The sequence below is a fragment of the Gymnogyps californianus genome, chromosome 1 (assembly GCF_018139145.2).
Source record: "Gymnogyps californianus isolate 813 chromosome 1, ASM1813914v2, whole genome shotgun sequence".
NCBI lineage: Eukaryota > Metazoa > Chordata > Aves > Accipitriformes > Cathartidae > Gymnogyps > Gymnogyps californianus.
In genome coordinates, this window is record NC_059471.1 from 64,525,396 (window position 1) to 64,538,233 (window position 12,838).

The following is a 12,838-nucleotide window of genomic DNA, read 5'->3' on the forward strand; positions in this document are numbered from 1 at the left end:
ATTGTTGTTTTACATTAACATAGAGAACATAAATATTGAAACACTGATGACATTTTTAGACTGTAAGAGAAGTGTTACAAAGCAGTGGTTAATAGTACTGTGGCTACCTATCTGTTTTTAATTTTGGAGACTTAAATCTTTATTCCATTAATAGGGTGGATTGGAAGACATTACAGCTTGCATTTGCTCATTCTTTTCCCTTTAAGTCATTATGAATGTGTTGGAATGACTCTTAAACATCTCTCTGTGGTCTGCACAAGCAAGCAGGTTTCGAGCTGAGAGATGACCAGAGGTGAATTGTTCTTCAGCACAGAGGGAAGGAGGGGTGAGTAGACTGACCCAGACAGGGGCTTAGCAGAATAAATTGGAATAAACCAGGCAGCGGATGCCACTGGATAATGCCCAGTCCAGTAACAAACCTCTGGCCAGCAACAGGAGGCTACAGTGGAGGTTTTCCAGACTACCCCTGCTTTCCACCATGGAAAAGAAAACAGCGGGAAGAGTTTTCTGTGGTAGCACTGACAGCTCATTTGACATTGTCAAGCAGGTCAGCGCATGCATAAAATCTCGGACCCACTTTTTTGGGTGCCAGGATGCCAGCCTAGGCTCTTGGGAAGGGACAGTAGCTAGTGCCCTGTACTGTTAGAGGGCACAGATGCTAATATGGGATCTGTGTCAGCTGGAAAGGCTTTTCCACAACCTTTCCAAAAAGATGAAGAGAGATGGTAGGGGAGACAAGCTGCTGAGAGGAAGTAAAAGGGACTCCAGGCAGAAGAATCTCTAAAAGGTTCAAAAGGAGGATGCCTTCCTTAAAATAAGTGTAAGACGAGTGATGACATGATTCCTCAGAACTGGAAGAAGGGAGAAACAAAAATTGAATTTTGAGGCTAATTTTTCTGGGCTATTTTCCTTCTTCTATTCAGTTTTCAAAACTAGTTTTGAAAATCAAGCAGTGATGTTGAAAAGCTTCCATAAAATTACAGTGCCAAAATCACAGCATTGATCTGCCTCAGGGGACAAACTCACAACCCTTGTAGAGAAATAGTAAAACACCCAAGTCAGGATGGCAATCACAGTTACAGCTGCCAGGGATCTGTCCCAAATTTCCCCATCGATGTTTACAACAGAGGTACTGGGTCACCCACGTGTGGCCACTGGCCCACAGGGCAGCTGATAGAGTAGGAGAGAAAACTCTTGTCTCATCCTTGAACGCTCAGCTGCAGTTTGCATGAAATGCAGTTCTTGGTCGATGACGCAGGTCACAGGGTCACAGGGATGAATCGAAAAAACTGACACACTTGGCAGAAAATTTGTGCAAGAGGTGACTATGCAGGGAAGGCAAAAACAGCCAGAGAACCAGAAAGTCTCCAGGCTAAATCATACACTAAATTAACAACCAGTGGAAGGTCGGTTGAAACCAACTTTTTATGAAATAATCATTAGTCAAAGTACTTTTTTTCATATATTATTCTATAACATGCCATGTATTCCCTGCCTGAGGATTCTCAAGAAGAATGAGGTGATCTTTAGGACAGAATCAAACTACACACCTGCCATGAAATTGTCTGCTGAAGCTTTAGAAAAGAAACAGTTCTCCAAAAATCTACAGATACAGAAGACTCTTTTCCTTTACTCCTTCCCTTTTCACAAAATCAGTCTCTCAGTTGGTAGGTATCTACTTCAAATCCACAGAAAAAAATATTTCTTCATGCAGCCCTGGATTTCCACTCCTTCCCTAGCAGCTTTACCTTGTTCCTCCACCCTTTTTCCCCACGAAACTTCCCCACTAACTAACTACTATAATTCATTTGCTTCTTACACATCTATTGGAAAAGTAAAGTTTGAGAATAATTTGTAGGAGTTGTGCATGATAACTTATACACCAGTTCTGGGAGAGTTTTTAAGGTAAGTAGTGCATTGCAAAAATACAGAAGTTTTGATTCAAAAACTTGAGGAAGCTGAAAATCCCAAAGACATTTATGAAATTAAGAGCTAAGTCTTGAGTGGAAGTTATGCTTTGAAATGCTTTATGAATCTGGATGATGCCAAATCTGAGCCATCCCCTCGCAGGAGAGAGTGGCCCAAGAGACAGAGCTGAACTTGTGTGAAAGGCAGTGACTTACAGGGCAATCTGAGAACAGTGGCATACAGAAATGTCTGTCTGTCCCCAGGCAGATAGGGGGCAGATAGTGTTTCAGGGCTTTCTGTGTTAGGAGAAACTGATGGTGGAGTCAGATACTTGTTTTATGCAACTCTTTGTATAGGCAGAAGAAGCTCATATGGCCCAGTCCCCCTAAACTCTGTAGCAAAGTCAGTAGGATGCAGTTGCTTTGTCATCTGTTGCAAGACTTTCTCCACTTCTACCATGAGACTTTTTTTTTTTTCAGGAGTGTGTTGAACTGCTTTTGCACTTTGTGCACTCTTTGTGCTGACTGTTTCACCAGCATCCAGTCCTCCTTCTTGCTTTCCTCTTAGCATGCTGTTATTTCTCTGTCTGCACTCAACATGTTTCTGCTGTTTATCTTTTGCATTCACATCCAACCAGTCCCTCTTACTTCACAGCACCAAAGGGTATTTGTTGAATTGTATTAGCTAGTCTCTGCCCACTCTTATGCAGTAGCTTCTTTTGTTTCAGCTATTCTTATCCTAAGGGGAATATACTTGCCCTCTCATTTAGCCTGGAAGCATGAAATGGAAGTATAACAACACAAAATGAGTGCACTGGCAGATTTGGCATAAATTCTAGGTAAAAGCTGATTATCATGGTAACAAATTGTCTAGCTGCAGGGACAGAGTGGAAGGGTTGAATTTCAAATTGAACAGACTAAAATGCATTAAAATCTACTGGATTTGCAAACACCAATGAAAATGTGGGGCTGTACCTACAGAGGAAGAAAGGCATGGGTTTATCTCAGATACAGACTTCATGTGTTTTATGACAAAATGTTGAACATGGTTCAACACTTTGGGGAGAAAAAAGTTGTGGCAAAAGATGTGTCAACTGCTCCTGTTCTATGAAAACAGCATATATGAATTTCTTGTTAATTTAGTCCTGCTAGCCAACTTCATGAAACACAGTGCTTTCTTCCACCATACTCAAGGTTTGTGTGGCAGAAAATCAGAGCTGGTGTGCAGTCTGTTGATCTAGACTTTCCCCATGCCCTCCAAAAAAGTCAAGCTTGCAGATAAATACTTCTCTGTCTCTACGTAGGTTGTAGAGAACTTTCACAGTAATATTATAGCAAGGAAAAACAGCTCTTACAGTATCATGGCTGTCAGAAAGACCTCACAGATCACAATCAGGGCATTAATTTCACTGATTTTGCAATTTAGGCCAAATTCCCTCCTCTACATTAGTGTTTTGATTTGAAGCAACAGTGCAGTTTTGAAGGACTATGTCCTTGATCGTCCCTTTGTATCAGTTTGATTTGCAAAGCAGTTTTGTTGCACGAGTGAGATTCCTTTCAGAAGAATTAAAGCTTGAATCTCTGTTCTAGATGCACGTCTTCATATTAAAACCACGACAGAACAACGTAGTCTTCACTGCGAATGGTCCAGAGTGATAGGGGAGAAAAACAAACCCGCAGATGGAGAAGCCTGGAGACTGTCTAGCAACACACCTACAGAATCTGACTTCTCTCTGGAGAGCCCATGCTTCCAGGTGGGCACCGGCACAGTTCTCTCCTGCACAGCTGTTTCACAGATTCATCCTTTGAACCCTGTCAGGTACCTTTGAGGCCCAGCAAAGAGGATTTCACTATTGGGTTTTACACTGTGGTTTTCTTCCCTCTCGTCATTTGTGTTTTAATGTTCTGATTTTTGAAATTGCACGTTTCCTTATCCTCTGGATGAGATAAAATCTTACACGAAATTCAAGCAAGATTGATTACAAGATTCATCAAGTTTAGGACATTTGGGCCAAGCTGCAAAATAAAATCAATGCCAGTTGCTGCCTTTCATAATCTGTTTACTTCCTGACTGTGTGATGCTATTAAAATGCTTCATCTCCAAGTAATCTTATTGGCCTTCGCATTTATGCTATGGCTGACAGGATTAGCTCTGAAAAGCACTTACATATTACCTGTGATATAAACAAGTAGATTAGTGGATGGTGCTTTGGGCTGAAGTTATTATTTTCTTTGTAATTTATGTATTCGATTCCAGGAGCAGAACATATCCTCTTGTACAGGTAAAATGCTTGTCACACAGGCAGATGTTCTGGAAAGAACCTACTCCTCAAAGGCCTTTTTGAACCCTTTCTGTGAGAAAAATCTCTTCTCCCCTGAATTTTCAGCAACAGACTATTTGAACACCCGGTGCCAGCGTAGCTTGTCCAGCAGTGTGCTCCAGAAAGTGCAAGGAAACAGGAAGGCAACAAGCTGACACGGTTTTCACCCACTCTGTCTATTTGTCTAGCTGGAACGTGGGGCCATTTCCACAGTCTGAATTTTATCCATCTGGTAAATAAATTTTGCTGGAGACCCTAACTTTCCATGAAGAATACAATCCAGGAATTCAGGAAGCTATTGTTTCGCTAAAGATCACAATGAACACTTGCTAAACTTGGGAGATACGACACATTATATATGTGATATGTGATACATCATACATGATATTGTAAGTATATACACACAGTGAACCACATGTCCCAAGTATACATTCATGTAGCTAGATAGACTGATCTTCTATATATGCAAATATATATGTGTGTGTGTGTGTATATATACACATGTAAACTAGAGAGGGGACTCTGCTAAGGGCCTCATTTCTATTAGCTTGCTACTCCTTTTCAGCTAGTCTTTCTCTGTAATATAATATGTAAGTTGATATCCTTGACATTGTCATAATCAGTATTCATGAGTCTAACAACAAAAGGGATATGCCTCTCACTCCAGTAGTTTTTGTCATACTATTATAGCAAAGGTTCATTAAAGGTTTTCTCTTATTGTTTTCCTTACGTTTACCAACAGAGGCATATTCTTCCACTTAAAATACTAGGTGATATACAAGCATTCGGTTCTTGTGACAAGGTCTGTTTTCTAAAACAGGATATTTATTTTTCTGCAGTGCTAAGCATTCACCCTTTTGTCACTTCCTTGGCTTAGATTGCTGAGGTTATTTTGAGATCAATTTTCATCTCCTGTTTAAATCATATGGCTACTGGTTCAAATCCAGCTCGGGTCAGTAATTCTGCCATATACATGAAACAAGTTCTTGGCCCGAGCCAATTATTCCTGTTGAAGAGGTTGTCATGCTACAGGAAAACAATAGCAGTTCCTCTGGCATCCTTCCTACCAGCCTCACTGGAGATATTACTGAAGAGGTGTACAGGATGATCCCTCTAAGTCAGGACTGAGAATTGCGATGCCTTTATAAAAGCACTGTGGAAAAAAAATAAATATGCCTTTCACTGCAAAAGTTAGAGAGTTAATCTACATACTAGTAATGACTCAAAATTCTTATTTGCTTACAGATGCAATCTATTTTAAAATTAAATTTTATAAATAAAAATGGTGACTTGTCAGCCATGACAAATCATTAAGGAAAATAAGAGTTACTGGAAATTAAAAAGAAGTACTTATAAACCTCTAACATTAGCAATGACCCTCTCTTCTAATGTTTTCTTCCTTGCTTTAAAAAAAAATCTTTGTTCTACACTGATATTTTGGTTCCAACCAGGTACAGTGCCAAGCAAGATCTGACTGATTTCTCTCACGCAGGTGATTAGGTTAGTAAATGCTGACAAGCTTTATTGTGTGACTGTTTTTAACCCGGAGGGATCTTTACTCTTAGAGGAAATTTTAATCTTGATAGCACTTGCCTAGGCAGCAGGAAGCCCCTTTTTGTCAGATTCACACCTCAAATTAAACCTGGAGACTTTTTTTTCTTTTTTACCATGTGTATTTCCAGTGCGTATTTTAACTTCCCACCCAGGTGTGTAGTTTTGCTGTCATGACACCTGGTAGCGGGGAATGGAAAGTTGCTGGCCTCTTCCTAAAGGTGAGGCCAATGTCAGGCCGTGATTGCGGCAGTGCGGAGCAAGGGGACAGCTGGCACTTGCCACCCACCCCTCACCCCCTCGGGAGCGTGGATATCCTTGCGGCAATGCGCTAAGCCTCGGCTGAGCTGGGGCCAATCCTGCACCTGGCTCCCACAGCTGCCAGCGCGACGTCCTCGGGCTGCCACGCCGGTTTAGATCACGCCCCTGGCTAAGAGCCATCCTAGGGGGCTAACGGCAAGCAGCCTGGACGTGAACGCGGTGTCTTGGTCGGGAGGAAGGCTTTGCTTCCCAGAAAGCGCACTGCCGGGTTGTCAGGCTCTGCGGTGCAGCGAGGTGCAGTCTGTTTGAGATCTGGGAGCCACAGTCGTGCTGGGGGTGGGAAAGGACAGGGGTTCTCCTGCAGCCGCTCACCCCCCCCCACCCCGGCTCTCTCCACACCGCAGGCTGAAGCAGCCTCAGGGCCACCCAAAGATGCCCACATGGGCTGGATCTGCCGTACTGCCGGGAAGGCGTATTCCCTCTCCCCTCCCCAACACGGCTAACTGGGGGGATGTTCAATACAGAGGGGCAGAAGCAAGTTTTACAGCGTCAAGGGTTTCCTGCCAGCAGCCAGCCAGCAGCCGTATACCCAAGAGGGGCTTTGATGCATTTCAGCAAAAATGTGGGAGCTAAGTGGAGCTGATAATCTGCCCTCTTGCGTGACACTCCAGGAGTTACCTGGATACTCACTAACTTGAAAAACAACATGGGATCTTAATAAATAAATAATGAAATGAGCCTTGTACCATTTATAAGTCATGAAAATGGAATGTGCCTGATAACGTGAACCCATCAGTAAATGATAATGATTTAAAAGGACACTGCCGGAGTCAATAGGCCACAAATCTGAACTTTTATTCTTGTCTCTCTTTGTGAGAGCATGTAGATCTCATAATATCAACTTACATGTTTGGAGCAACTTTATCTTTCTGTAGCAAATAAAGCATCATTGGTTTTGCAAGGAAAAAAAGAAAAGATAAGTCAATATTAGCATTTCTGCAGTCATGAGCTTTCCTGCAGAATAATGAATACGGCATAAATCAGCAAACGATATAAAAAAATTCATATCCAGATTTTTACTAGAACATTATAAAATGTACAAATAAAATGTCTTTTCATGTTTTGAAAAAGGACTTCAGGTTATTCACTGAAACTGTAATTTCATACTTCAAGCCATGTACATATGCCCATTCTGAATCTGATTCCTGAAAGAAGCAGTGGGGTTTTGTGTCTGCATGAAAGAAAGACGCTTCATTAGCTGTCTTCTTCTGAATCTGATTGCACTGTGTGCAATGGAGTTGATATTCTGACACTTTCTAAGGGCGGCAGAACCTGCAGATGAAATATAAAGACCAAAAATATAAATGAGGAGCACTTTGGGAATATGTGATTAATTATTTAGCAGCTGAAATAAATAACACAAATTTATATTTCTACTACCTAGTAGCCTGAACTTTGTTGTAAAGTTGAAATTTGAGACAGAAAATTGGATAACTTTGGATGTGAATCTTTGTTTAAAAGGAATGGTTAGATTTGTCGGGGGGGAGGCAGCTCATTTTGGAAGAAATAGGAAGCATTTTATAACATTTTATCTGATTTCCAGAGGTCTATTTGAAACAGAGTTTCTTTTCATATGTTAAATATTGTAGCAGAAGGCCTCAGGAGCAAATAGAATATGTTTATTTACTTCTTACTTTTAAAAATAACTTTAAAGTAGCAATTTAAAGAACTATTCAAATTCAACTATTGTAGAGTGGTAAGTAAACATATCATCAGATATGGGTTTCAAGATGTATTTTCCCTATTTTTGTACGTAGGAAGTAAAAAAAGACCAATTCTCCCCTCACACAACTTCTTTGTTGAAAATAAGTATGAATATTTTGTATGCAAGGAATCATTCTTTCAGTCATTCTGCTGAGAAGTACAGGTTTTTAATAGGCTTGCTTTGCTGGCTGTAGTGATAGCAGAGCTATTATTCTGTTAAAACAGGAAACAAAAATTATCACTATTCAATAAAGTTTTAAACAGGATCACTAATGAGAAAGAATGTCAAATAGCCATTAAATTTCTGAAAATGAAAACCGTCTGTCCATTACCCTTTCACTGAATCTAGCTCAACGTGTCATTTTAGTGTTCTGTCAAGCTACATCAGTCACTTTTCATTACACTACTCCCACAACATCCAGAGACACAGCAGGCACTGCCTGGAATTGTGCCTGCCCTGGCTCAGCCTTTCTGCAGCTTTTTGAATGACCAACTTTCCATCAACATTTTTAGTTCATGCTAAATTAGAGGCCTGATCCTGCAAATCTTATGAATACATTTCAATTTTAAGGGCTTTAATAAACTCCTGTTCCGTCATTTCCCAGGCAAACTCCCATCGGCTTCCCAGGAGGCTTGCCTGACTGACAACTGATTAAGCACAGAGTAAAAGCTTCAGGGCTTAGTCCACTATTTTCAGTGTGACTAATAAGAACTATTTACCTGAATAAGGGAAAGAAATATCCGACATCAGGTCATGATCCTGTAGGCATTTGTCACCACACCTACAGCTTACAGCTTTGAATAACTCCAGTGACAAGAGTCTCACATCATTCTAGTTGCAGAAGTTGTTGTTTTCATCTTAAAATGAGTCCTATTTTTAAAAATGTTAAGGAAAATACATATTTTTCTGTCTTCAGAAGAAAAGGGACTATTATGTTAAAAGGCCTGAAATGTCTTGCAAGGCAAAGGGGAAGCAAGCTCCAATGGAAAATGTCGTGTTAGAAAGGTCTGATTGCTATGCAAGAAGTATTCTTGCTGCAATATTTTGGTATTTCTGCAATATTTCTCTGTTTTAAGCAGAGAAAGAGGTATTCTCCTTGCTTGTGTACAGTGAGCAAGTTTCCTTGCTTCTCACGGATTTTGAATGAATGAATGAATTAAGGAAAACAAAACTTTTTAAAATATGTGTGTATTAAAATGAAGATTGATTGGATTACAGCTATAAGTCATATACACCTCCCAGCTTTTCCATATGAAATTTAATAAAAATACGGTGTTTTGGCGAAGTTGTTCCAGGTTTTTGGCTAGTAAAGTCACGTGTTTCTGCTATACTTTTCCTGGGAAGAAAAACCCTACAACAAATATAAAAGATAAATAGTCCAAATGTTGTTTATTTGTCCAAAGTTTGTAATTTTAGGTTAGATAGATAGTGGTGAGAACAGAATTATTTTAACGGAATATAGGAGCAACTACTCTTAAATTGAATGCCAGGCTGTTCTGTCAATTGTAACAATCATCTCTCATGAAATTAATTAAAACTCAGGTTGCTGCATTTTTCACTGCCAGTTTGAGCACCATTGACTAGCCTTGATTAGCCCAGAACACATTGGATCATTTTGGGTAGTGGTATAATTTAGAAACTTTCAAGATTTAGAAATTGTAAAATTTTTCTGTGTGAATTATTTTAGACTAGGAAGTACCCGAAAGGTCGAATACCAGCTCCAGATAAGAAGTCAGTGTGATCTTTCCAGTAAAAAAGAAAAAATTGTAAACTTGAGTAGCGTATCTGATAATCTATGTAGATTGGAAACTGTCTTCCATATGTCAAGTTTACAAAGGGAACTGTAGGAATTTAAGGATGATTAGAATGTGTTAGAAACAGTGATTGGTACACATTATAATGTCAGTTATCTGAAAAAAGAATGCTGACAATTTACAGGAAAAACCTTCCTGTTCTAGGGTTGGAGGCACTGAAATGTCTCTCTCTTGTTGCCGTTTTTCTCTTTTCATTGTTTTGCTAATATATTTCAAGTCCTTGAATAAAAATTAGTTACTTCTGTTATTGCTTCTTGTCAAGTATAAGGATTTACTAGTTCAAACACTATGAATTTAACAAAAATAACGTTAGGCAATGGAACCTAGTGATGGATATTTTAGACATAGGTTTTTTCATTCTCTTCCCTGTCCTTTTTGCATGCAGTAGTATTAATCTTTATTTTCAATGTAAATCAAAGCATTATCATGTTATGACCTCAAAGATAGTTAACCAGAATAAAGACTGGGAAAGGAGTATTGCACATTTAGAAGACTCAATCAGCACAGTGCAACAAAGCAATGAGAATTACCTTTAGTCACAGACCAGCAGGCAGTAGTATTTGAGAAGCCACCAAAAAAATCTTGCAAACTCTTTATTTAGTGTCTCTTACGTATTTGACCATTACAACCATTTGTTGAAAATATCTTTTTATTCATGAAGTATGTAGAGTATATATCTTTATAAAGGAGAGTAGCTCAGTAGTGAGAATCTGAGATTTTAACTGTCTTTTGCACAAAATGGAAAAAAAAGTCCAAAACCAGATTTTCAGACTGCAAAAATCCATTATGAGAATTTAGTCTGACCATCCACATAAAACAGATTGGATGATTCATAATTATCTTAATCTTAACTTCTGATTGAACTGTAGGATATATTGCTCAAAAAAGAGGTCTGTGGCCAATTTGAGAACAAGCAGTGATGGAGACGCAACTATATCCACAGGCAAGTTGTGCTCATGATTGATTATCCATACTGTTACAACCCACATATTAACTCTCATTAGAATTTGCATTATTTCAGCTTCTAAATACAAATCTCAAGACATTATACATGGTCACGATATTACCTTTGATTTCCCATCTAGACGCTTCAGATTGCAGCTGGCCAGAGTATTCATTCTGAAGAGTCATCAGGTATGCCTCTTTTCGCTGTTTATAGGTGAGCATTGATCATTATTTTTATGGATTTGTAGTAATTGCTTAACAAATGAGAACCCTGGACTTATTTGAGCTGGATGTTCTTGTGCAAATGCGGGTCTCGGAGTGTTTTTCCTCACTTCACCATTCAGTTGCAGCATCCCCGTGTCTCGCTGTGTGATTGGTCACATCACTAGCTATTTTAACTAAGATGTGACATGCTTAAATGCTGTAATTCCTGCCTCAATGAGCTTATGAATGAGTCTCCGATGGGAATGTAACTGTGGGGCTTGACAAAACAATAGACCAGAGGAAACACCAGTAAGATACAGGACACAACAGGATAGGTTATTTCTGTAGGTAAATTAAAATGAATATGCAGAACACGAGGCTGTTTCAGGATTTTGCATACTGATAGGTAGGTTTTGCAAGAATAAAAACTAGGGATTTTGGTTAGCATAGAGAAAACACTATGATTTGGGGCATGGGGAAGAAAGCATAGAAATAATTTTCAAACCAGCCAAAAAGAGACAGTATGAAAGCTGACATCTTCAGTGTGGACTGTGTAAGGGTGAGATGAAAAGAGGCTGTCCATCAAAAGCACCACACAATATACAGCAAAGAAAGCTATGTATACAGATTGCCTGACAGTGCCTGTATCTCACAGTTAGAGAGGCTCATAGAGGGAGTGTGAAGTGGCTACATTCCTAATTTACGCATCCTCGATAATCCCATAATTACACAAGATGAATTCAGAACGTTGTGCCTTTTAATAATGCAGGGCTAGCCGCAATTCCACCCTGCAGGCAGAGAGACACAGAAGTGTAAAGTTCAGCTAAGACCTCGGCACACAATGTCCCCTTCGGCTGTGCTCAGAGGCTGATCCCTCTCCCTAGGTTTTGTCCCACACTATGGGCAGATCGTCCTGCTTTTTGAGGCTGAAACACACTAAATGTGTCACAGGGACAGGGAGTTTGCTACTATGTCAGCATTGTCCTTACATTACACCACCTCTCTTTGCTGCTCCTGCCTGTGCTGGGTGATGTATCTGAGGTTCTTTGAAAGCCACTGGCATTCACACTTGTTCTTTTTCTCATCGCAGAATATCCACATCCTTAACTCACGCAACCAAGCAGTACACAATGTCCAGGTGAGAACAGCCTGAGTGCGGCTTTCCGCTGTTTGCTCAGAAATACTGTCTTCATGCATGAATTTCTGTCTCTGTTCCGATAAAAGCACTTCTCCAGGTGAATTAAAATCAATTGCATGAATATTCATAGGCAAAGAAAAAACATTAGTCTATACGTAACAGGATTGCACACACTTATTTGCAAATAGATTTTCCTAAGTATTAACCCAGCTCCTCTTGAGAAGATAAAATCATCACTCTCTTTTTTCTTTCTTCTATAATACAAATCTGCTTATCTTACATTCCCTTTATGCATTTCCACTGATGTGTCCCCCATCACCATGGTCATCACTGTGTTATGCCGTGCAATACTGGCAGTATGGCAGGCATAAAATTGTTCTTATGCTCATGTTTCATACAGGAAACTGATGCTAAATGACTTGTCGAAGGATGTTCTGAATGTCTGGAGCCAAACAAGGAATTAAACTCAAATCTCCCACTTCCCCTGTCAGTGACATCATCTCCACTAATTTTTATTGCATCTAGTATCTTTGACAAGACCTCAGCTTTCTCGCTGCCACTTTATTCTGCCAAGGGAAAATAAATAAAGTGCATTTTTAGCCTGCTATCCTACCAAAGTCAAAGTTATCAAACTCTACAGTTTTCTGCTGAGCAGTCTTTTTCCAGAGCCAGCAAGCCAGAGTTACTGTACTGGGCAGTAAAAGGAACAAGTGTGCAGATATTGTGGTGTGCATAGGAAATATCAGAAGATGTTGTATGTATTGCAAGGAAGGCAAGAGGTCCTGAGATTTAAGTGCCAGGAGGTGGTATAGAAACAGCCAGAGACAATTAAACCAAGAGAGAAGGGGATGTAGCACTGCACTGACAGTGCAGCCTTTGTATAGGAAACTAAAACATCAGTTGACTACGAGCAGGAATCACTGGAAATCAGG